At 41.1% G+C, this 23,272-nt stretch overlaps 1 long non-coding RNA gene across 1 annotated transcript; it reads right to left on the reverse strand.

Moving 5' to 3' along the window:
- Nucleotides 1–1,472: 1,472 nt before the first annotated feature.
- On the reverse strand, nucleotides 1,473–18,288 carry LOC118155906. The gene is made up of 4 exons (XR_004746059.1): nucleotides 18,278–18,288; nucleotides 12,920–12,929; nucleotides 3,919–3,921; nucleotides 1,473–1,780 (listed from the first exon to the last, which is right to left on the reverse strand). It is a non-coding gene; the product is annotated as an uncharacterized LOC118155906 (long non-coding RNA).
- Nucleotides 18,289–23,272: the final 4,984 nt, after the last annotated feature.

Below are 23,272 nucleotides of genomic sequence, written 5' to 3' on the forward strand. Positions count from 1 at the left end.
TCCCTGTCTGTATTCCTTCCCTGTTGTCTGACCCTCCTTCCAGCAGCTGTACACTTTCTTTTTTTTGCCTAAGCTCCAGTAGAAGATGCCTGGTCAGCCAGGCTGGCCTGCTGCTCTACCTGTCTGACTTCAGATATTTTGGAACTGCCTGATCTTGTGCTTTTAGGAGGCAGTGCTTAAAGATTGACCAGCACTGATGGACACCCATGCCTTCAAAAGCATTTTCCCAGGGGACCTTGCTGACTGAGCAGCCTGAAGTCTGCTCTGCCCATATCCAGGGCTGAAGTTTTGGTGGCAGTTTTCCTTCTGTCACCATAAATTCTATATGACCAAGACGGCCACCAGTTGCCACATCTCCCACAAGACCCTCTCTGTTCTCTAGCAACAGATCTAGGAGGGCACCTTTCCTAGTCGGCTCCCTTAGCACCTGCACCAAGAAGTTATCATCTAGGTGCTTTATGAACCTTCTGGACTTGCTCGTGTCAGCTGTGTGGTGATTCCAGTTGACGTCTGGCAAGTTGAAGTCCCCCATAAGGACAAGTGGAGTTTATCTTGAGGAATCTCTCAGTTCTTCAAGGAATAATTCATTGGCGTTGTCATCCTGGCCAGGTGGTCTGTAATAGACTCCCACAACGACATCCCCTTTATTTGTTCATCCCTTAATCCTTACCCAGAGGCTCTCAACTTTACCATTGCCAACCTGAAGTTCCACACAGTCCATGCTTCACATACATCACCACCCCACCACCTCACCTACCCTGCCTGTCCCTCTTGAAGAGCCTGTAACCATCTATTGCAGCACATCAGCCACAAGACTCATCCCACCAGGTTTCGCTTATGCCGATAATCTCATAGCTGTGGGACTGGGCCAAGACTTCTAGCTCATCCATTTTATTCCTCATACTGTGCGTGTTTGTGTAGAAGCACTTCAAATGAGCCTCCCTACATGCAGCATCTTGTGGAGCTGACCGAAGGACCTCATTGGCACACAGTCCCTCTGATTCTAGTGCACCATCCCTTAGGTCATCACCAGCTTGCCTGGTTTTATCCCCTTCCCCCTTCAACTCAAGTTTAAAGCCCTATCTATCATCCCTGCCATCTCCTGACCAAAAATCCTTACCACTCTCTGAGAGAGGCCCATCCTATCTGGTGTCAGCAGGCCTGGCGTCACATAGACCTTCCCGTGACCGAAAAACCCAAAGTTCTGCCGGTTACACCAGTCCCAAAGCCACGTGTTAAGGTGATGAGCCCGCTTGTCAGCATCGAGCCCCCCTATCAGAAGGACAGAGGCAAACACAACCTGTGCCCCTGATCCTTTAAGTAGTCACCCCAAAGCCCTAAGGTCCCTTTTGATGCTCTCAGACTTCTCGTTGCTACCTCGTCATTACCAGTCTGAAAGACCAGTAGTGGGTAGTAGTCAGTGGGCTGTACTAGGCACTTGACTTTCTTAGAAGTCTCTCACCTGAGCCCCAGGGAGGCAACAGACTTCCCTGTGGGTTGGGTCCGGTCAGCTTATCAGGCCCTCTATCCTTTTCAGAATGGAGTCCCCCATGACAATAACCCTTCTTTCTTTTTTGACAGATGATGTAGCAATGCAGGGGGTAGGTTGCCTTGCCTTAGGCACCCTCTCCAACTGGGATGGGGTTTTGTCTACTTTGTTGTTCTGACTGTCATGTTCTAGACCCTCATACCTGTTATATAAGGGTAGATGGGAAGGTGAGGTGGGACAGGGACAGGGCTCGCCTACCACCCTGAACAGGAACCTGCCTCCATTCCCCCCCTTGGCCTAGGTCCCCTCCTACTGCCTGGCGGGATGAGGGATCTTTTGTCTTCTGCATAGCAGGAAACACTTGTGCTGTGGCAGGCTCTTAAGTCTGTCTCAGAGAGAATAGAGTACACCTCCACCAGTCAGTTTCTCTCTCTGACTCCCTGGTGCTCCTCAGCCTGCTCACCTCCTTGAGGTTTATTTATTTATTACTGTTTTGTCATGTTTTACACATCAGTGTTTTCTATTTCATTAACCAAAATGAGAGAAAACAAATCTGCAGTAGCCTACAGTCCCACCTGTACATTCTACACCATTCCTTTCATCACCACTGGGTACAGATTTCCTTAGGGCAGCTAATGTGTGGATGGGAGATATCCGCCATGTGTGGGCTCTCTCAAGGACCCCAGTACTTTCCCTCTCATCTTCTGTGACCCAGTCTGCAGATGCAAACTCCTTCTCCTTGATGCTAAACAGGGCTGCACCTAGCCCTGCACACACCTATTTATTCAGTCCACTGTGCATAAGTGATTAACAGAGAAGAGCACCGACTACAAACATCCACTGGTCAGGGCAGTCCAAACTAGATTTCAGATTCATCCATCATAAACTCCATCCTTGTCCCGTGTTTGTCTGCTCTGAGACACTGCTGCTATTAACTGGGACCAGTATCTCATCATGTTAGGCCAAAGGCACATATACAGAAACAGCAGCAGAAAGCAGTGGGGCCCCCAAGAGCTGACAAGAGTGTGAACAAGCATTGAGAGGAGAGGTGGGAGGACAGGCAGACAGTAAAACCATGAAATGATGCTCTGAAAGGCTGAAGTGGCTTATGAGCAGAAGTCTCACTTACTTTCAGCAGGGCTTTTGAAAACTGCATCCAAAATGACTTCTCCAAAGTCACAGGAGAAGTCAGCAGTGAAGCTGATATATGAGCAGCAGTCCAGTACCCACCGGAGCCCACAGCTCCCCCAAGACAACTGGAGGCAGACTTCAAATGCTACAGATAACCAAACAGAGATTAGATCCGAGTCAGAACAAAAGTTACATAGTCCAGCAATGCTGCTGAAAACAAGTAATATGGCACTGGCACTAATGCTAGCCTCAGAATCCAAATGACAGAAAACAAAACAAAACAAAACAAAACAAAACAAAAAACAAAAAACATGGAAGCAAGGCTTGCTGAATAAAAGAACTCAAAACCTCATGAACAACTATGAGGGAGGGAAAAAGGATCTGCAAACTCTGCAATCATCCATACAAAACTGCATCAAGAAGATGTAAAGCTAGCAAGGTCCTCATGGTGTGATGAACAACACATGCACATGCTCATGACTTAGTGCAGACTTGAGAGAACTGTGACTGGGGAAGAACAAGAATCTAACTAGAAGAAATTAGAAAACAGTAGAAGGGCTGAGGGGGTGGGAACAAGCCCAAATCCCTCATTTCTCCCATGCAAGCAACAGAAACCCACAAATTTAAGGAGCAACCTTGAATTCTGTTTGTTGTTTTTTTGTTTGTTTGTTTTTCTTCATGTGGGCATTTTTTTTTTCTCATTCTAATATGAGGCCAACAATAGCAAACCATATGCTGCAAGAGATGGCTGTTCAGGTAAGTAATGAAGTGGTAAAATCCTAATGACACAGACCCCTGTCCTGCCAAAGGGGTGGCCTGGCTCCAACGTGCTGAATGACAAACTGATGTGATCAGTCCTAGCCTTCATCAGTCAGCAGTCAAGAAAAACCATTAGGACTTTTGAAGACTTTCTCTAGACACCCCAGAAGACCACGCAGGGGAAACATTCATGCTGTGTTTGGAGAGGTAAGCTAGGGCTGCTGCCAAGATCCAATTTGCTGCCCCGGGATGTCTGGCAAGTGTGCGGCCCCATGTGGTGCCCTCCATGACATAGGGGACTTCCCATACTTGATAAATAGCTTGATAGGGTGCTCAGTGTGACTGGGAAGGCTCTCTGCAGGGAAGTGCACCATGAGAGAGTATTGCACTCATGGCTGCTCCCCAAGCTCCTGAAGGCTCTGCCACAAGGCAGGGCCATAAGATGAAAGGACATCTAAGACCCCACACAACATGCACAGAAATTTGCTTTATCTTTATCATTTATTTTCTTGGAAAAGACATGTAGCTATTTTTAGCACCTACTCTCTAGATTACTTCTTTCTGCAAACTAAGGTTTGTACTGGTTTTTACGCTTTTCACTAGCATGACTTTGGTAACATCACTACACACAATGCCAGAAATTTAAAAACTCTAGCGATGCAAGAGACTACAAATGTGATGTCAAATACTGAGGCTTCAAACAAAGAATGACACTGAATGATAAATATTGAGGCATGACACTGAGATGTGTCTGCCCAGGCTTGTACCCTAACTACACTAAAATTCCTTATAAAGCTTTTAAACTCAAACACTAGATTCATTCTCTTCACCCTCCACCTCTTAGCACCCTGTTCTAAAAAGAGAATAAATGAATTAGAAGTAATTATTTCCCCACCTGATCCCTATGTTGTTGCAGGGTGCATCTTTTGGAGGCTTGGCTGCTTTTCACCATTTCTAATTCTGCTTACATGGAAGTAGGACCTACCTGGTCTGCAGCAGTCTCAGCACATCTCAAAGTCCCTTTGAGTTCATCATCCTGCTTCTTCTCAGAAGTCACCATTCCCTGCTGGTTTATAAGCTCCTTGCACTTTGGCTGGCACTTGGGACTTTGGCAGTTTTGACGCTTCCATCCTTCCACTGGGTCCTGCTAGACTCTGGAACCAGCAGCCACATGCCTGGCCTTCTTCCTCCATGAAATACAGTATTATTATGAACAGAGCAGCAGGACACAGAATGCTGTCCTTGGGATTTCATAGGGTGGATTAAAAAAATAAATCACAGAATTACAGAATTGTAGGGGTTGGAAGGGACCTCGAGAGATCATCACGTCCAACCCCCATGCCAAAGCAGGTTCCCTAGAGCAGGTTGCCCAGATAGGCGTTCAGACGGGCCTTGAATATCTCCAGAGAAGGAGACCCCACAACTTCCCTGGGCAGCCTGTTCCAGTGCTCCGTCACCCTTACCATGAAGAATTTCCTTTGCATGTTGGTGCTGAACTTCCTGTGCTCCATTTTGTGGCCACTGCCCCTTGTCCTATCCCCACAAACCACTGAAAAGAGGTTGGCCAAATCCCTCTGTCTCCTGCACTTAAGATATTTATAAACATTTATAAGACCCCCTCTCAGTCTTTTCTTCTCAAGGATGAACAGACCCCAGGTCACTCTTTCCTCATAGGGAAGATGCTCCAGGCCCTGTATCATCTTTGTTGCCCTCCGCTGCACTCTTTCCAGAAGATCCCCGTCTTTTTTGTACTGGGGAGCCCACAACTGGACACAGTACTCCAGGTGAGGCCTGTCCAGGGCAGAGTAGAGGGGGAGGATCACCTCCCTTGACCTGCTGGCCATGCTCCTTTATATGCACTCCAGGATCCTGTTGGCCTTCCTGGCCACCAGGGCACACTGCTGGCTCATGGCCAACCTGTCATCCACAAGGACCCCCAGGTCCTTCTCTGCAGAGCTCCCAGCCTGTCTGGTCATCCCCCAGCCTGTACTGACACGTCCGGTTGTTCCTTCCCAGGTGCAGGACTCTACACTTGCTCTTGTTAAACCTCATTTGGTTTCTTCCTGCCAAGCTCTCCAGCCTGTCCAGGTCTTGCTGAATGGCAGCACAGCCTTCTGGCGTGTTGGCCACTCCTCCCAGCTTTGTATCTTTGGAGTACTTGCTGAAGGTGGACACTATTCCCTCATCAAGGTCGTTGATGAGGATGTTGAACAAGACCAGACCCGGCACCAACCCCTGGGGAACACCGCTAGGTCTCCAGCCAGACTCAGAGCTGCTGATCATCACCCTCTGAGCTCGACTAGTCAGCCGGTTCTCAATGCACCTTACTGTCCACTCCTCTATCCCATAGTCTCTCAGCTTTGCTAGCAGGATTTCATTGGAGACAGTATTGAAAGCCTTGCTAAAGTCATGGTAAATGACATCCAGTGCTCTCCCCCCATTTACCCAGCTGGTGATTCCATCTTAGACGGCTACGAGGTTGGTTGAACATGATTTCCTCTTGGTGAATCCATGCTGACTACTCCTCATAACCTTCTTCTCTTCCAATTGCTTGGAGATGGCGATGGTTATGTTATGGCTGCAGTACAGGAAAGGACATTTCAGGGCTAAAATAACACAAGAATGAACTGAGATGTTCCACAGGCCCAGGGAATTCATCAAAAGCAGAAGTACATGCACCACTTGGAAGAGACTATGGTGCTGTGTCTAGAAGAAGCTCGCCAAAGGAAGACACAGGTTCATTGTAAGTGTTTTTCTGTCAGGCTAGTGCACTCTCTTTGAGAGTGGTATTTTGTTCTTGCAATTAGCCAATCTGAACAGTGGGTAGCTCATGATCAGCTTGAATGACTGAAACCAAATCATGTTACAAAGCATTTCATCTTCTGCCCAATTCATGTTTCATAAATTTGAAATGGGATTCATAAGCTACCCATTGCTTGTGAAGTATCTTCCACAAATACTCCCTTGGACCATGTACAGGGGAAAGAGTACTCTCTTTTTCAATTCTGTCTTTTAACTCCTTCAGAAACTTACAAATGACATTTGAAGAGTTCTTACACAGAAACCTAGAACCATCCTTTGCTTTACACCCCAAGATTTCAAACAGCATTCTCCTCTGCAGGATCACCAAAACTCCCTTTGTTCCCAGACAGGACTCTGTGGACAGTGCAGTGACATTCATACCAGTGTTATTGAATTTTATTTTGGTTATATTAAGGAAATTAAAGGCACAAGGAGGCACACGTAAGCCAATGACATAATTGTGAACTATTCCTCTTTTAAGGGCCTTACTGAATTATGTGCCTATTGTTGTTCATCCTCAACTGCCTTATGGGTGGATCTGCACTGATAGTATGGGTGGACATTGGATATATTGTGCATAAGCCTGAATGTATACCTCTTCTTCAGGTGTGACCTTGGTGCTTCCTTCAGGCATGACTGACAATAGACAAGAATGTATCAGGGAGCAGTGAGAGTGTGCTGTGCTGCAAGGCAAGGTGTGTGGGGAGTTGAGCGCAACAGCAAGAAACATGAGGCAGTATCCCCACAGGCACAGGGTAACCAGGCCCAGCCAAGAGCCCTACAATTCCAAGACATGTCATAGAATTGTAGGATGGCTTTGGGTTGGAAGAGACCTTAAAGATCATCTGTTTCCAATACTCCTATTATGGACAGGGATGCCACCCAGTAGATCAGGTTGCCCAGGTCCTCATCCAACCTGGTCCTGAACACCTCCAGGGATGGGGCATCCACAGCTTCTCTGGGCAACCTCTTGTCTGTGCCTCAGCACCCTCTGAGTGAGAAAATTCCCTCCTAACACCTAACTCTCCCTTCTTTCAGTTTAAAACCATTCCCCCTCATCCAATCATTATCTACCAGAGTAAAAAGTTGCTCCCCATCTTTTTCTTAAGCCCCCTTTAATATGGAAAGGCTGCAATGAGATCTCCCTGGAGCCTTCACGTCTTCAGGCTGAACATTCCTAGCTTTTTCTTCATAGGAGAGCGGCTCCAGCCCTCTGAGCATCTTTGTGGTTCTCCTCTGGACCTGCTCCAAGACGTCTACATCCTTCTGGTGCTGCGTGCCCAAAACCTGGACACAATACTCCAAGTGGGGTCTCAAAAGGGCAGAACAGATGAGGACAATCCCCTCCCTCTACCTGCTGCTGGCTATGCCTCTGTTGATGCAGCCCAGGTTGCAGTTGGCCTTCTGGGCTGCAAGCACACACTGCTGGCTCATGATGAGCTTTTGGTCCACCAGAACCCCCAAGTCCTCTCCACAGGGCTGCTCTCAATGAGTCTTTCTCTCAGTCTGTCCTCAAGTCTGGGTTTGCCCCGACCCAAGTGCAGCACCTTGCACTTGGCCTTGCTGAACTTCATTAGGTTCATTTGGGCCCACTTCTCAAGCTTGTCCAGGTCCCTTCAGATGGCATCCCTTCCTTCTCTTGTATTGACTGCACCACTCAGCTTGGTGTCACCTGCAAACTTGTTAAGGTTACTCAATCCCACTGTCTGTGTTGTTGATAAAGATATTCAACTGTACTGACCCCAAGTCAGACCCCTGAGGGACACCACTCGTCACCAGCCTCCACAAGGACAGGGAGCCATTGACCACCATTCTCTGGGTGCAAACATCCAGCCAATTCCTTGTCCACTGAATAGTCCACCCTTCAAATCCATCTCTAAATCTCTCTTTGGAGATCAGGATGTCACATAGGACTGTGTGAAAAGCTTTAGAGAATTCCAGGTAGATGACATGGGTCAGTCTTCACTTCTCATCTGATGCAGTCACTCCATCATAGAAGTCCACAGGATCAGTCAGGCACAATTTGTTCTTGGTGAAGCTGTGCTGGCTGTCTTGGATCACCTCCTTGTCCTGCATGTGCCTTGACATTGCCTCCAGGAGGATCTGTTCCATGATCTTGCCAGGCACAGAGGTGAGGCTCACTGGTCTGTAGTTCCTTGGGTCCTCCTTTCTACTCTTTTTAGAAATGGGAGTGATGTTTCCCTTTTTTCAGTCAGAAGGGACTTCACCTAACTGGCATGACTTTTCAAATATGGTGAAGAGAGGCTTGGCAACTCCATCAGCCAGTTCCCTTAGGACCCTGGGATGTATGACATCAGGCCCCATAGACTTGTACCTGTTCAGTTTCATCATGTGGTCCAGTCTTCCCTGATTGATTTCTTACACATGGGGATATGCCCACAGCAAGGAGGCTGGTTCACAGCAAAGCCAGCAAGTCAAGATCAGGATCAGTGTGCATGTGGCCAGGCAAATGTGCAGCACAGCACAGGCAAAGATAAAAGGTGAGGGCATGAGCTTAGAAGCAAGCCCTGAGCAAAGCAGGGACGCTGCTGGCAAGGCGTCTTACCATGGCTCTTTCCCCAGTTCCTAGCCCATCAGCTTCCCCACTTCAGAGCTGGCCTGGTATGCCGTGTGGCCAGCCCTGACATGGAGTAGCTGCAGAGCCTGGTGGCGCTCTCAGGAACCAGCTAAATGCCTGAAGGTTGGCTGTTAAACAGTGACATTTCTCTCTCTTTCTTTAAAAATATTGACAAAGTAAGCAAGAGGATGAAAAAGTTACTTTTTTTTTTTTTCTTTAAACAAAAGCACAAGCAAGATAAGAACCACTTGATTTTCCTAATCATGCATCTAATTTTCATCAGAAAAAAGGCACAGACTGAAAGCTCTGGAAAAACCATTACAGACCAAAGTCACCAGAACTCCAGCCTCATCCTTTATTTTTGCCTTTTCTGTACTCATAAAGGGGCTGAGAGTTGGTCATGGGGGAGGGACGTCATCTGCACTGCCTTGATTTGCAGAGGAAATCATCCAAAAATAATATTCTGCGTTGAGTTCCTGGAGAGGGATGTTGGGGTTTTGTGGTGGGGAAAAGCTGGCAACTTTGACTCTGATCTGCAGAAATCTTCCTTCACCCCTTACACATTTATTGGCTTGTTTTCACACCTTGCCCTCTTTGAAGGATTATATACAGTAACACAATGCTGTCTGAAGCTTCAGATTTTTCAAAGGTACATTCAAGCTTGAAGCAACCCTTTGCCCCCAAAAAATCAGGAAAAAAAAAAAATAGAGCCTTGACTGCATTTCTAGACTTTTCCCAACTTTTTGTTTTCGAAAGAACTGTGCCACTTATATGTGTTCTAACATATCCTTCTTAACTCTTGAAAAATGCCATATCTAAAGCTTTAACTGCCATATGTCCTATATAGACAGATGAAGCATGTTTCTTTTTTATTCATATTTTATTGGAAGTCTTACAAAGCATACAGAACAGATGCCAGTACATCAAATTCAATACGCTGAGCCTTGATTATACAGACCCTGAAGCCCCAACACTGCCATACAATCCTTCCTTTCAGGAAATAAAAGCCAATGACCAGTTTTCCTGCAGGACCACTTGTGGGTATAAGCTGAAGCCCTTATTACCAGAGGTTCCTTGGATACAATTTAAAGTTCAGAAGTTCCTCATATAGCTGTTCACTCATCATAAGGTATCTCTCAAAGTCTAGGCATGCTGCTAAAAGTAGGAACACCCGTCCAAAACCAAGGAAGTACTCAGCCAAACATCTGCTCCAGCTTAGTAGCAGCCTTCTTTTCTCTGAAAGTGCAGCAGATGAGAGAGATAAGTGTACAGCAGTTCAGACAGGGAGCACAACATCCCAAATTTCTGTCACCACAAGCTGTTACTATGTGTGAGAAAACATCATGTTAGTTGCAATGAAGCAGGGTTGTCAACTGATCCAAGCCTACTTTGCAAGGCGGAGATAAAAGACTTCCCTGAGAGCTTGATGGGCTATGCCATGATAAAATAGTAATAAAAATAAATATATAAAGCAGATTCTCATTGGTCCAACATTCCCTCCTATGTTTTCTGATGTAAATCAAAGCAGGCATGACATTCTCCAAAATTTTAGATTTATTTACATGTGTTTAGGCTGACCATATTTACTCACTCAGGGTTTTACTCCACCACTTGTTAATGCATTTGGCATGCTGTCGTGTAAATAAGTCTAGGATTTCAAAGGAAGATCATTCTCTATTCCCCCTCCATGCAGAGGTAATGTGCCAGAACTGTACGGAGGATATGGAATGAGATCAGTCAAGATCAGAGTCACTATGGGTGGGTAACAATGAGGTTACCCCTATGGTGTGTGTACATGCATACCAAACCCTCATTATAGTTATGATATATTCACATGAACACAAGAAGCCCATCTTTGAAGCTATTCCTTGATTTTAAAACTACTTGCTGCTTTATGGAAGCTGCTACTGCACTGATTTTCTGCTGATATAATGCTAAATGGCAGTAAATAGGGGAAAAAAAAAAAAAGTGGCGGGGCAAGAAAGAAATGGAGGAGTACAGAAAAGGAAATGGAAGGAAAGGACTGGGAAGGAAATGATAGAAAACTAGGGATCCACCATGCATTTGAGGATGTAACTTCAGAACAATTCTAAATTTCTATTTATAAATCACTGTTAGGAGCCAGTTGTGCATGTGGATCCAAATACCTACACATCTAGTTGGGTCAGTGCACACTCTCTCATCAGTTTCACATTCAAGCCCCATGCTCCTTTTCTGTTATTTAGAGACTTTTAGTTAGACAAGAGCTTCTTGCAGCTCAACCAAATACTAGAAATTGCAAAAATTACAGTCTCTTGACTGAAGAAGGACCATGTGTTACACAGGACAGGAAACACTTCTACCAGCCATAAAATGCTTCCACCAATTCACTGCCTCCATGAGTTCAGGCAACTGTACTGGTCCTTGCTAAGGCAATATCCTACAATGCATAAACAACAGTTCTGATGCCAACTGACATATATGTTGTTCATATTTATTCTGTATTACTGTAGGAATAAAATCTGTTTTCTTTTAGCTTTTTTTTTTTTTAAAAAAAAAAAACTTTATTATAAATAATTTTGTATTTATTTTACTTACTATAGAGTTTGTTAACACATCTGTCTTATTGGCCCCAAATTATCACTATAGCTGGATGAATGCTTAGAGTTTAAAGGAATATTTCTGGTCACAGCAGATTTAGCTGAAAATTTATTTCAGAATTATGCACTCAAGGATTAAGGCAAAATAAAATCCATATAACATTTACTATTTTATATTTAAATTCAGGAACTGGTTCGAAAAACCCAGCCAGCAAAAAAATATTTTTAAATTTTTAAAGAAAATCGTTAATCATTCAAATTTTACTGCTAAAGGTATCTTCATAGAAACTGCACATATCTGTGAAATGCCTGTTTGCATAAAACGACAGGATTTGCTGAAGTCATACTTCAACTGCTTTGTTTGTTTGCTTGCTTGCTTGGTTTTCATTTTTGTTTGTTTTTTAGTTTATTTTGAACAAGGCACCACATAGATACCCCTAACTTTTCTTCTGGACTGAAGATGGGATATCTGAAAGCACTTAAAATCGTGTCTAAAGCCACTGCATTTCAATCCAAGTGGTAGCTTAATTGGTAGCAGAATGAGGTCTTCGGAGAGGTCTTCTGAAAATCCCAAGTTGATCCCTACTATTAAGTCATTTAAGCTGTGATAGCTCATTTTTGCCCAGTAATGAACTAACACTATAAAATATACAGATTGTCAGGACTGCCAGGGGAACGCCAGGAAGGAATTTTGATGTGTGGGTTGATAAAAGCCTAGAAATACTGGACTTTTATCCAATTCTTGGTGTGAGTGAATAGCAGGAGGAGTTATGCCTGGTATTCTACAGCTCCTGTGAGGATCTACAGGTTTGTGTGCTGGCAAAAATAAGCTGTAACTTCACTAAGACCAGCAACATTTTTATCAGTGAAGTTACGGCAGCTGAGCTGCATGTGTCCAGCATGAAACAAAACAGTAATCTCTACAGAGTTTATGTTATCTTTTTTATATATACATTCAGCAGCAGCTGGTACATTTTTTCAACCTGATGATCCTCAGGAGGAGCTCCCATAAAGGTCAGCAGAAAGTCTGTCACTGGCTTTAGTGGTTCAAAGAGATCCAACTTTCCATGCTATGACAAATTTCAAAGCTGGCCTGTCCTATTTCACTCATCTTCCTTCCTCCTCTGTGTACAGCCAGCCCCACATTCAACTCAGAAAACAAACACAGTGATATGTGGTTCCCAATAAAAACACTACCACACTACCGTCTGTATGCACATCAAGTCACATCTAACATGGCAATACAAAAAGAACAATCAGAATGATTTTCTTCTCAGTGATAACATACTTGCAAACACCAAATGGAAGCAAAATCCAGAGAGGATAAAGGAGTAATACCAATGGTATGCACCTACAAGGAATAACCTTACTGTTTTCAGCAATGTGATCTACCCAAGCACCAGCAGACCTCAACGTGCATCTTCTGTGAAATAAGAGGACAATGTAGCCTCCGGTGGTACCAACTAAACAGCAAAGATTTTATTACTATTTCAGACCAATAGAAGTTTATAAGTAGTTCATTAATAAGAAAAATAAATAAATAAATAAATAAATAATGGGCTTTTTCCTGATTTCTAGAACACAATTTTCTCTCTACTGTGTTTAGCTGCAAATATTATATGCCAGTCTCCTTTCACCTAGCTCCCACTAGAGCTGACCACAGCAAAACTAGTTTGCCTCATTACTGCAAGGCACTGATTTAGCTGATTTTTTTTTTTTTTTTTTTGGTATGAAACTAACACAGTTCAGATGAGGGGCACTTTTAATAGTTCTTGGAAAGCCAGATATCAAGGCTAATAGGGGTTAAAGCATTTCCAGCAACTAGCAAAAGTAGAATAAGTTCAAAGAAATATGTCATACAAGTGTGAGACTGTCAAAACCATATTTAAGCCATAACATAGTAATGAGAAGGAGCCACGGTGGCACATTCAGCTCTTTGCTTCCTTTTTGGAACTGTCATTCTATAAATTCTGTTTATCATTTCTTCTTTAGCTAAGGGTTGATTGAAACTAATCTTAACCAAGACCATTCACTCACCCATAGTTGTTTCATAGCATGGTAATTGGGTTTGAGAATCATGAGTGGTTTTGCACAGGGTTTGTGGACATATCCGCTGGGGGGGGAGGAAAAATTATTTTTAGACATATTCTGATGCATCATGGTGTTTATGTAGAAAATTTAAAAACAGTTGGTCAGAGAAATTTTGACTTTTACCATGTTAGCACATGAGTGAGAGATGACTCATTTTTATTATCTGAGTGGGTCTCAGCTACTGGAACCATCATTTCCAGTACTCATATCTTTTATTTCTCACATCATCAGTTATTCCTCTGTTGCATCTGTCTCCCACACATATTTCAACTTTCAAGAACCAAGAATAAGGGAAGTGGGAACACTCTATTCATTCCAATATGCAATATAAACCACTGCTTTGGGGTTAAAATATGAAAAGTAGTTGCAGAACATAATGAATACTAGTCAGTTAGCATTTCCCAACTGCTTTGTGCAAAGGTGCTAGTGAGCACAAAAAGAAGCCCCAACAAGCAGAGGCTGCTGTATCTTTAACAGAGAAGAAATGTTTGCTAAATTATTTCAAAATAAAGTAAGTTATGAGTGATCTTTAATAGAAAAAAATATATTTTTCACAGAGGCATTTTCACTTACTTGAACGTTAATAAACCTGAGAGTTTTGTAGCATGAGATAAATAATCACAGAACCATAAACCTGAAAGACAACTGATGACATCATGTAATGAAACTCCTACCCTAGGACAGAACCAGCCCTAAATTTGTTAGTTCTTCAAAACCTTTATCAAGCCTCTCTCATTTTCAGTGATGGAAATTGTGCCTTTTTCCCAGGCATTCTTGTCCAAGTGATTCACTATTAATTTCTTTTCTAAGTTTATTCAAACCCAGTCCTTCTTGTACTAATCACTAATGGTGTGAGGACCACGTTTTCCTTCTAAGATCCCTGCTTACTGTTATGGAAAACAAGTAATTTTGAGTAAAAGCTAACCTTTTTTCCTTTTTTTTTCTTTTTTTTTTTTTTTTTCTTTTTTTTTTTTTTTTTAAAAATGCCTTAATTTTTTGGGTTTGTTAAAAAAAAAAAAAAAAAAAAAAAAAAAAAGGCAGACTACTCTCACGAGACTAGGAGGCTGATTTCTGCACCTGTATGGTTTCAGAAAAGTTAAGCTTTTAGATTTTTATCTAAACCAAGCTATTTGAGGTATCACTTGCTAGTAGTCTAGCTTTTCACTTCTAGAGACTTCAGCTTAAATCCTGGTTTACGTCACAGTGAAAATGACTTTGGTGGTTTGCATCCTAGTGGACTTCTATCAAAACTGAAAAACCACCATACAATCCAGCACAATGGGAAATTTTTGCTTAAGAGAAAGCCTGGACTGGAATACCAGAGGTCATTACAAGTAGAGACAGAAATAGGCCATAGGTACATGGAGAATTTTGAACAGCACCTGACACAATGAAGTCTAGCAACAAACAATATGAATTAACTGCTACCTTTACAGGGATATATTTATTATATATTACACTCATACCTTTTTGACTTAGTAACTTCTTATATCATTCAAAAAATCTCTTGAGAACCTCATAATGAGCAATGACAAGAGAAAAGGATCTTAGACACTGTACTGTAAATTAAATGGTTAGCAATATGCTTTACCATTGCCCCACAGAACCTAACTGCTAAGAAAATGATTTGTTGTACAAAAATATATCTGTATGAAGGTATATTAAAAAGATTGATACTGTTGATCTCAAGGGAAACACAGAAATTAAGCACAGTCAGAGAAAATGGCAATTTTTAGACCAGAGCATGGATTTTATATTTGCCATATTAAAACCAAATAAATAAAGGCCCTAGAGTACAACAACAACAAAACACATTTAATGCCTTCCTCATCTTTCACTCCTGTTACTCTACCCTTTCTCCTTCAAGCACATAAAAATTCATCCTCAGCTGCCCTGTAATAAATAGACAGAAAATGAAATAGAGACACACTCATACAAAGACTGGTGCTAAGAAAGAGTTCCTTCATTCAGATGTTCTAAAGCTGCAGACGACAACAGCAAAAGAGAGAGCTTTCCTGTAACTCAAGCAATTAAATGAATTTTCCACCAACTTTCCTAAAAAGTCCACATATGGTTTTAGAGTAGATATGAGAAGATTTTTTCCCCAAGCAAGGGTCTGAGGAAAAACTGAACAATTTTACACTATCAGAGTCGATGTCCTTTCAGCTACAGGCAAAACGCTTCAAATTCTATGATTTGTGGTGCTGGAGTTTCTGGTACATTTCATCATAGACTACAGGTTGCTTTCCAAAAAATCTTAGCTTGTATTAAATAAAATAAATAAATCAAATAAAAAAGAACAACTGCTCTCATTTTTCCTACCATGGTTGCAATAGTAGGTTTGTATTTTGGAGGGCCACCTAAATATTAACAAAGCCATTTTCCTGACTTTGTGGTCTGCCTTAATCAAGACTGGCATGTGTGAAATGTCACATACATGTCAGCAGAACATTAGCCATCAATAAAAAGGATGACATCAGAGTGACCCACACCACTTTTAGAAGTGGACGCTCACCCTAATTTTCAAACAAAAATTAATAAAAAGATAAAAACAAACCACATGAAAACTAATGATTTTATCATTGATTTACAAATGTAAATTTAAAAACACAGCTTTATCTATGGTTATATTTCTGAAGAATTCTAGTTCGAGGTACCTTATATCTTAATGACAGCTTTCCCATACAATTGATTTTATGACATAATGCAATAAGCTGAAAAAGAAAACAAAACTATAAACATGTTGCTACAATAGTTTTATTCTACTCATTTTATTTCACAATTTTAATAACAAAATGTCAGTTTTGAAGCTGTATCAAAATCCAGCTCTTCAGTCCCTTGTAAAGGGGCCAATAGTTTTGATGATGCAAAAAATGAAAAGGATTTACTCAAAGGTAAAATCACAGAGAAGTATTACAACAGAAACAAAAGACTTGACAGAAAAGGGAAACCATTCAAAAGTTATGAACATTACCAGAAAAAATGCCCCATGGGATCTTCACTCCAGTGGTCCTAGAACAGGAGGGAGGACAAGTTACAACAGGAAAACAACTTTTCCAGAGAGTTAGAAAATAAAAGGCTGTAAAGAAATCAGGTACAAAGACACACTGTCAAAGTAGCTGCACTGAAAAACGACACAGCAAGTGCACACCTGACTTCTGTAGGTGAGAGGATAGTCAGAGGGACCACTGATGCACAGCTAGTCTATGAACCTGTGGAGGAACAGGGAGATCTCATGAACTGGAAAATATGAATATGATACAATTTAAATTGAGAGGCCCTTGTGGCTTACACTATTATAATTTACTAATTTGATCCAGAGCAGGACCATACAGAGTTGAGTCCCACCTATCACATTCAGTACTATATGTTGCCACTGCTCATGAGGCTTAGGTACTAAGATTTAACATTTTTCTTAAAGTGACTTAACAAATTATAGGCTTGATGGCCATAGAGGAGAAAACAATAAAGAGATATATGGGGGACTGAAGAGAACAATACTCGGAAAACTGGTATTTAGGCAAGAGTTCTAAGTGTTGATTCACAGAAGAAATCTCAAGCCCTAGTGCCTTCCAAGGAGAACTGGAGTAACAGGGCAGGGAAGCCCTACACAGATTTAACTAGAGACTTCTGCTTTTTGTGACTGGACATTTTTTTTTTCCAGTCTACACAATCAGTTAGTTTAATTTTGTGAATGAGCAACAGCAGTAGTTACTGTTAATTTTTATTTTAGGGTTGGATCAGTTTAGAGAGCACAACAGATGAGTATGAATGATTTGTGATTAAGCCACAGATGTACTTACCAGTAAGGTAAGTGAATTTTACTGATCTCCAAATATGTATCAGCTGGTGACAGGTAAAAGAGTTCACATTCTCAGTAATTTATGGAAACAGTGAAATAAAAATGAATGTAAATTAAATATTATTAAAGTTAAAATACATTATTCTATTTTTAAATGGGGACACAGGAGAGCAGATGATAGGCAAGTAAAATGCTCTTAAAACAAAAAGGCTCTTAAAAGCTTCTTTGCTGCAACGGAAGATAATTTGTGGAATAAATAAAATAACGTATGTTTAAATTTTAAGAGTTCTTTTGTCACTACAAGAAGAGAAAATTATTTTCTCTTTTATGATGGCATTTTTGATGTTCTACATAGTTTCAGTTTCATGGTTGCTGATGTCCATCTCAGAAGCATGAGGGAACAGCTTGCTGCATTTGACATGTCTGATCACAACCCCATTAACTTTCATCAGGACAATCTAGGGAAGCCTCATGCTGTAATGCCTTCAAGGACAGGAGAGGCTCATCTAGCAAGCACCTGCTTCTCAGTTCACAGCCCTGTTGAAAGTGCTTCTTTTTGCATGAAGACTAATCAGAAGTCTTAATTTGCTTCTTTTGGAGCATTAAACTTTTCAATGTGCTTTTTTTATTATTTTTTTCTTTTTTTCTTTTTTTCTTTTTTCCTTCTCTCAAGAGCATAAATTACCAGATAGGATTTCTGCACCAAATTCCATTTCAGACAATGACAGCTTGATGAAGACCTACATGCCCTTTTGGTATGATATATCTTTGCTATTGTCAATGTGCTTCCTTGCTGTAATTTTCAACTTAACTGTAGATGCATTTCAGTGATTGGTAAAGTGTTCTTGAGCACGTTCAGGATCTTCAACAAGCTGTAGCCTGCTTACAAATACCTTATAAATGCTTATCCAATGCAATTATGAGATAGTAGCTTTAAAAACAGAGGAAATAGTTTCTCACAGAACATATAAATAAATTGTAGACTTCACTGATACAGGAGGTTTACAGTTTGAGTTTTTTTGTTTGTTTGTTTGTTTTTTAAAGACTTCAGATAAATCCATATACAATACATCTGTCAGCAGCTATTAAAAACAGTAGAACAGACTGAACTTGTCACTAAAAAAGTACCTATGCCTCTGACAGCTAGAGCCTGCAAGAGTACTGTGGGAAAATATTGTTAACTGGCATCTATTAGTGCCCATGCTGGAGACAAAATACACAAAGCCAAAATACAGGGCTGGGACAGAAATCATTATGGCCAGTAAGAGAACTGAAACAAGGATTCTCTAGTCCTTACTATATATGAATCAACCTCTGACAACTAATACGAGTTGCTGATGTTAACCTAAATAACCTTAGAGATGCAGCAAGGGAAGTATCTAATGTATAATATACAATTGCAAGAGGTTGCCAATTCACAGGCATGTGCTTTCTTCTCCTGTACCCTGCAGAGGTGAGCCAGTAATCAGAAAGGAAGCAAGTAGCATTACAAGAATAGACAGTCATGTAAAACTGCATCCGTTCTCCATCTGTTGTCATTATGGAAGTGCTATGCTTTCTGTCTCCAGAACACAGCTACAACGTGAGGAACAGCCACAGCACATGGCAAGCTTTGTCTTCATGCTAGGAAAGGCTACAGCAAAGCTTACAGTTAGTCTCATGACTATTGGCTGCACACTCCATAGCTGCTCCACATATTGGAAGAGATTTTACAGAAGATATGGGAGTTGATGGGCTTTTCCTTCCCCTTGCTTCTCAGCTACACCTCCAGATAAAGTCAGTAATAAGCAATGGGACTGCAGCTACCCGGATTTCTTGAGCAGTCCCAAGCTCAAGGATAAATTTGGTAATACTGTATTCCAATGTATATTAACTTACATATTTCTTAACAGTTATATAGGAGGACAAACCATGTTTGCAGTGTTGGAAAATCATACACGTCATAGATTATAGTTAACAAAAGCACTGTAATCACTAGTACTGTAAGCATGGGTGAGTTATATACTATAGTCATTACTTAGAATCATAGAATAGTGGAATGGCTTGGGTTGGAGGGGACCTTAAAGATCATCCAGTTCCAACCTCCCTGCCATGGGCTGCGACACTGCCCACTAGATCAAAGGCCCAAAGCCTCAACCAACCTGGCCTTGAACACCTCCAGGGACGGAGCATCCACAGCTGCTCTGGGCAACCTGTGCCAGTACCTCACCACCCTCATAGTAAGGAATTTCTTCTTAATATCTAATCTAAATCTACCCTTTTTTAGCTTAAAGCTGATCCCCCTTTGTCCTATCACTACACTCCCTTACAAAAAGTTCCTTCCCCAGCTTTCTGTAGGCCTCTTTTAGGTACTGAAATGCTGTTACAAAGTCTCATTGGAGCCTTCTCTTCTCCAGGCTAAACAACTCCAACTCTCTCAGCCTGTCTTCATAGGAGAGGTGCTCCAGCCCTCTGATCCATCTTTGCAGCCTTTCTCATTCTAATAGGTCCACTTCCTGGCTATAATGAAAATCTGTTTATTGTACATATTATTTACCAACCAGAATACTTTAGAGACAAAAGAAGTCTAGATCTACATATAAAATCACTTAGAAAAATTCCCTAGGTCATTTCCTAATGTGGTATCTTGGCTCTTTCAGAGTCACTGGCAAAATTACATAAACATATATAAAATTTTCAGTGAAGACTGGGCATTAAAGTGTCAGATTAGCTGAACAATATTCTGCAAATTTCCATCCCAGTGATAAGAATGACTGAATGAGCAGGCTGGGAGGAAGTCAGAGCACTGAAATACTTGGGTTTGTCTTTCTGCAATTACAAAGATGAATTTAGTTGAAACTGTTCTGCTGTCTGTGGTTTTAATGAAGACCACTTGCTTTGCCTTATCAAAAAAAAAAAAAAAAAAAAAAAGTATATATTTGAAAACCAAAAATATCTTGGTTTAATGATGCACATAGGCAGAAGTTTTTAAGTGGGTAAACTGCATAGCCTCAGTGCACCTGTGCAACAACTGGATTTAATCTACTGAGGACTGTATTTTAGAAGCCATTGCTGGATTTTAGGCTGGAAACTAAATAGTGCCCCACCCAGTCATGTCCCAGCCCACAAACTACTTCTAACATTTCAGTGAGGGTAGAACAATCCTATTCTGTGGGTTAAAGAAATCCAGGGATGATTTATATGTTGTCAGGAGTTTAAAAAGGAGAAAAGGCAACAGGGAAGTTCTGCTGACAAGAAAATAACCTAACCATCTGGTTTAGCGCAGCAAACCAGAAGATCTAAACTTATCAATAAGTGTGATTGGTATTTATGCTAGATTCATTACAGAACAGATATGTAAAAACAGGATTCTGATCAATACCATGCAAGTCAATAATATACACAGTTTCATAAGAAATGAGCCGCACTTCCTCCATATTTTTCAACAGTCATATGTGTGTCAGTATTTTAACAGTCTGTACCAACAAACATATATGTTAGACACAAAGATCAAACACTCTGCCCAAGGATCAAGCACAAATAACTATCAGCCAAATGACAGAACAGTAAGAGAGGCTCTGAAGCTTAAAGTTTTTTTTCAGCAGTGATTTAGGAAACCTATCTTTGGATGCTTTTTTTTTTCTTCTTTTTTTTTTTTATCCTTCCAATCATGGCTAAAATCTTGATACCACTGATATAAGTGGAGCCAGATTTTTAACTGTTAGCCCTACCATACAAATCCATCTGTTAAACAGATGGCATGAGATCATACCCTGATCTCATACCTTCTCAGGCATATTATCAAGCCCATGTGATTACATCTGAAGCATCTAGAACAAAGGATCTTAACACAACACAACCACCTCAGCACCACTGCTTCATCAGGAAGATGAGCAGAGCTCTCTTTGCAGACTTGCAGAGGCTTTTCAAACAAGACCATAAAAATGTTGTCTTGCCTGCTTTGTAAGCTCTGAGACTTTGACACTTTCTAAAGCTGAGGGTTGGACCCACTCCTTGGTAAACTGCCCTTTCTCCCTTCTAATTTTGAAACCTCTCTACCAGCATTAAGTGTGACTAGACTGAAAAGTGATATACATTGTAGTAAAATTAATGAAAATTATTACTGAATAAGTGTCTCCCATTATAATGGGAGTGTCTACCATTATAATTAAACAGTAATGGCCATCTGGAAAAAAATATTCCACAAGGAGTGAATCTGATCTTGTGACCTTTCCTACTTGTCCAGGTGCTAATGTCACTTTATCCTTTAAGACAGCATCTTAATATTACTCAGCAATGTTCTACTTTATATAATTGTTTGAGGATTTTTTTTTTTATTTCTTGACCTTCCCTTTAGATTACCTACAGAACAACATCCTATCTCATATTCTGGCTCAACAAATACCTGATAATAAAGTGAAGATGTTCTTCAGGAGGGGCTGATGAAAACTCGTTTGTCCTGCAGCCTTCACATCCCAATGGTTAGACATCCATCTAGGGGTGGGACCCTGGATTGCGTTCCTTGTTTTGGGGCCTAATTATATGTGACCTGAAAAGCTATTGCGACGACGAGGATAAGAATCCTCCAGAGCCCAGTGACCAGGACCTAGCTCTGGGAGAAGTCCTGCATTAGATCAAATAGGTAATTCAAGGCTGAATGAAGTGGGAACACTTCCTTTTCATTTTAATAAGTGAGAGGGAGTGATAGGGAGGGAAACTTTCTGCAGTTGACCTGAAGCAAGTGTTTTTTTCTAAACACTTTTCTAAGTGTTTTTTTCCAGTTCAGTTTTGCTGAACTGGAAAATCAACTTTTCATAAAGCCCCCAATCAACACACACTTTCATGTTAAATACAGATATAAGTATATAATTATTATATAATAAGTATATAATATATTATTCTTAGATATACTATTATACTATTATTTTCTTTCTCTGTTCAGCTTTCTTCCTGGAATTAGCTTTGCTAAAAGTTTGACCTCAGACACTTACATGTGCAAGGTGAGTCTCCTAATCCCATAGTGCAGTCAATCTACGGAAATTTACAGATTTACCAATGTCTTTCAGTTAGTGATGCAGAAAAGAAGGATTTCAGCCTGTGTATAATTGAATTCTGAAAGGAAAAGCAACTTACTATAAAAGTGCATTTGAAAATACAAAATAATCAAATTCCCAACCCTTTCCCTGAGTAAAACAGATCTCCAAGTTGCCAGTGCTCTCGGGTGAGAAGATCAAGTCAAATTCCCACAGTGTGAGAACATGTATATGCCATTTATATCTGGAAATACACAAATTGTGGTATTACTCGTAGCCTGTAGGTTTTGCCACAATATAACATGAGAGGGTCTTTCTATCAGTGACAAGCCCTTTCACATGTCCTTGCACTGAAATGAAAGGAATGCCAACACACCAAGTCCCTTCTGCATCCCCCGTCACCATATTTTTCTTTCCCATGCTCATCTTTGCCAGCTATTACATTGTTCCAGTTCATCTTTATTTGAACAGCTTGATGGTATTCTGGAGCAGCAAGGCGGACTGTGAAGCAATTCCCACCCTGACACATAGCTCTTGCTGGTCTCGACCATATTTCATCACACAGATTTACAGGGAGAGATAAACAGATAACTTAACAGCAAAATCTTAACATAAGTATCTAATGTTCTCAAGGTGAAGTCAGAGCTCACAAAATCCAAGCACATATTTAACAAATACACTGACTAGGCAAAATATTTGCCAGTAAAAATGTTTAAGTACCTGAAGTTTTTCCATTATGCTTGCACAGGACTTTAATCTTTTCAGCAAAAAGAGCATCTTTATTTTCATTCCATGCAACAGCCTGTTTGGGAATTTCAAACTAGTAGGAGTCCTTAGCCTTAAAGTCCCTTGAGGCGTCTGAGCATACCCAAAGCACACTTCTTATATTGAGTTCAATACCAAACACAACAGACTTTGTTTTTAGTGTCTAAAGAAAACATATTCACATTTGGTAAACCATGCAAAATGAAACCACAGATAAAGTAGAAAATTCAAATCACTTGTGGAAAGCTACAGATTAAATCCATC

This window comes from Oxyura jamaicensis, chromosome 1 (genome assembly GCF_011077185.1).
Source record: "Oxyura jamaicensis isolate SHBP4307 breed ruddy duck chromosome 1, BPBGC_Ojam_1.0, whole genome shotgun sequence".
Taxonomy (NCBI): Eukaryota; Metazoa; Chordata; class Aves; order Anseriformes; family Anatidae; genus Oxyura; species Oxyura jamaicensis.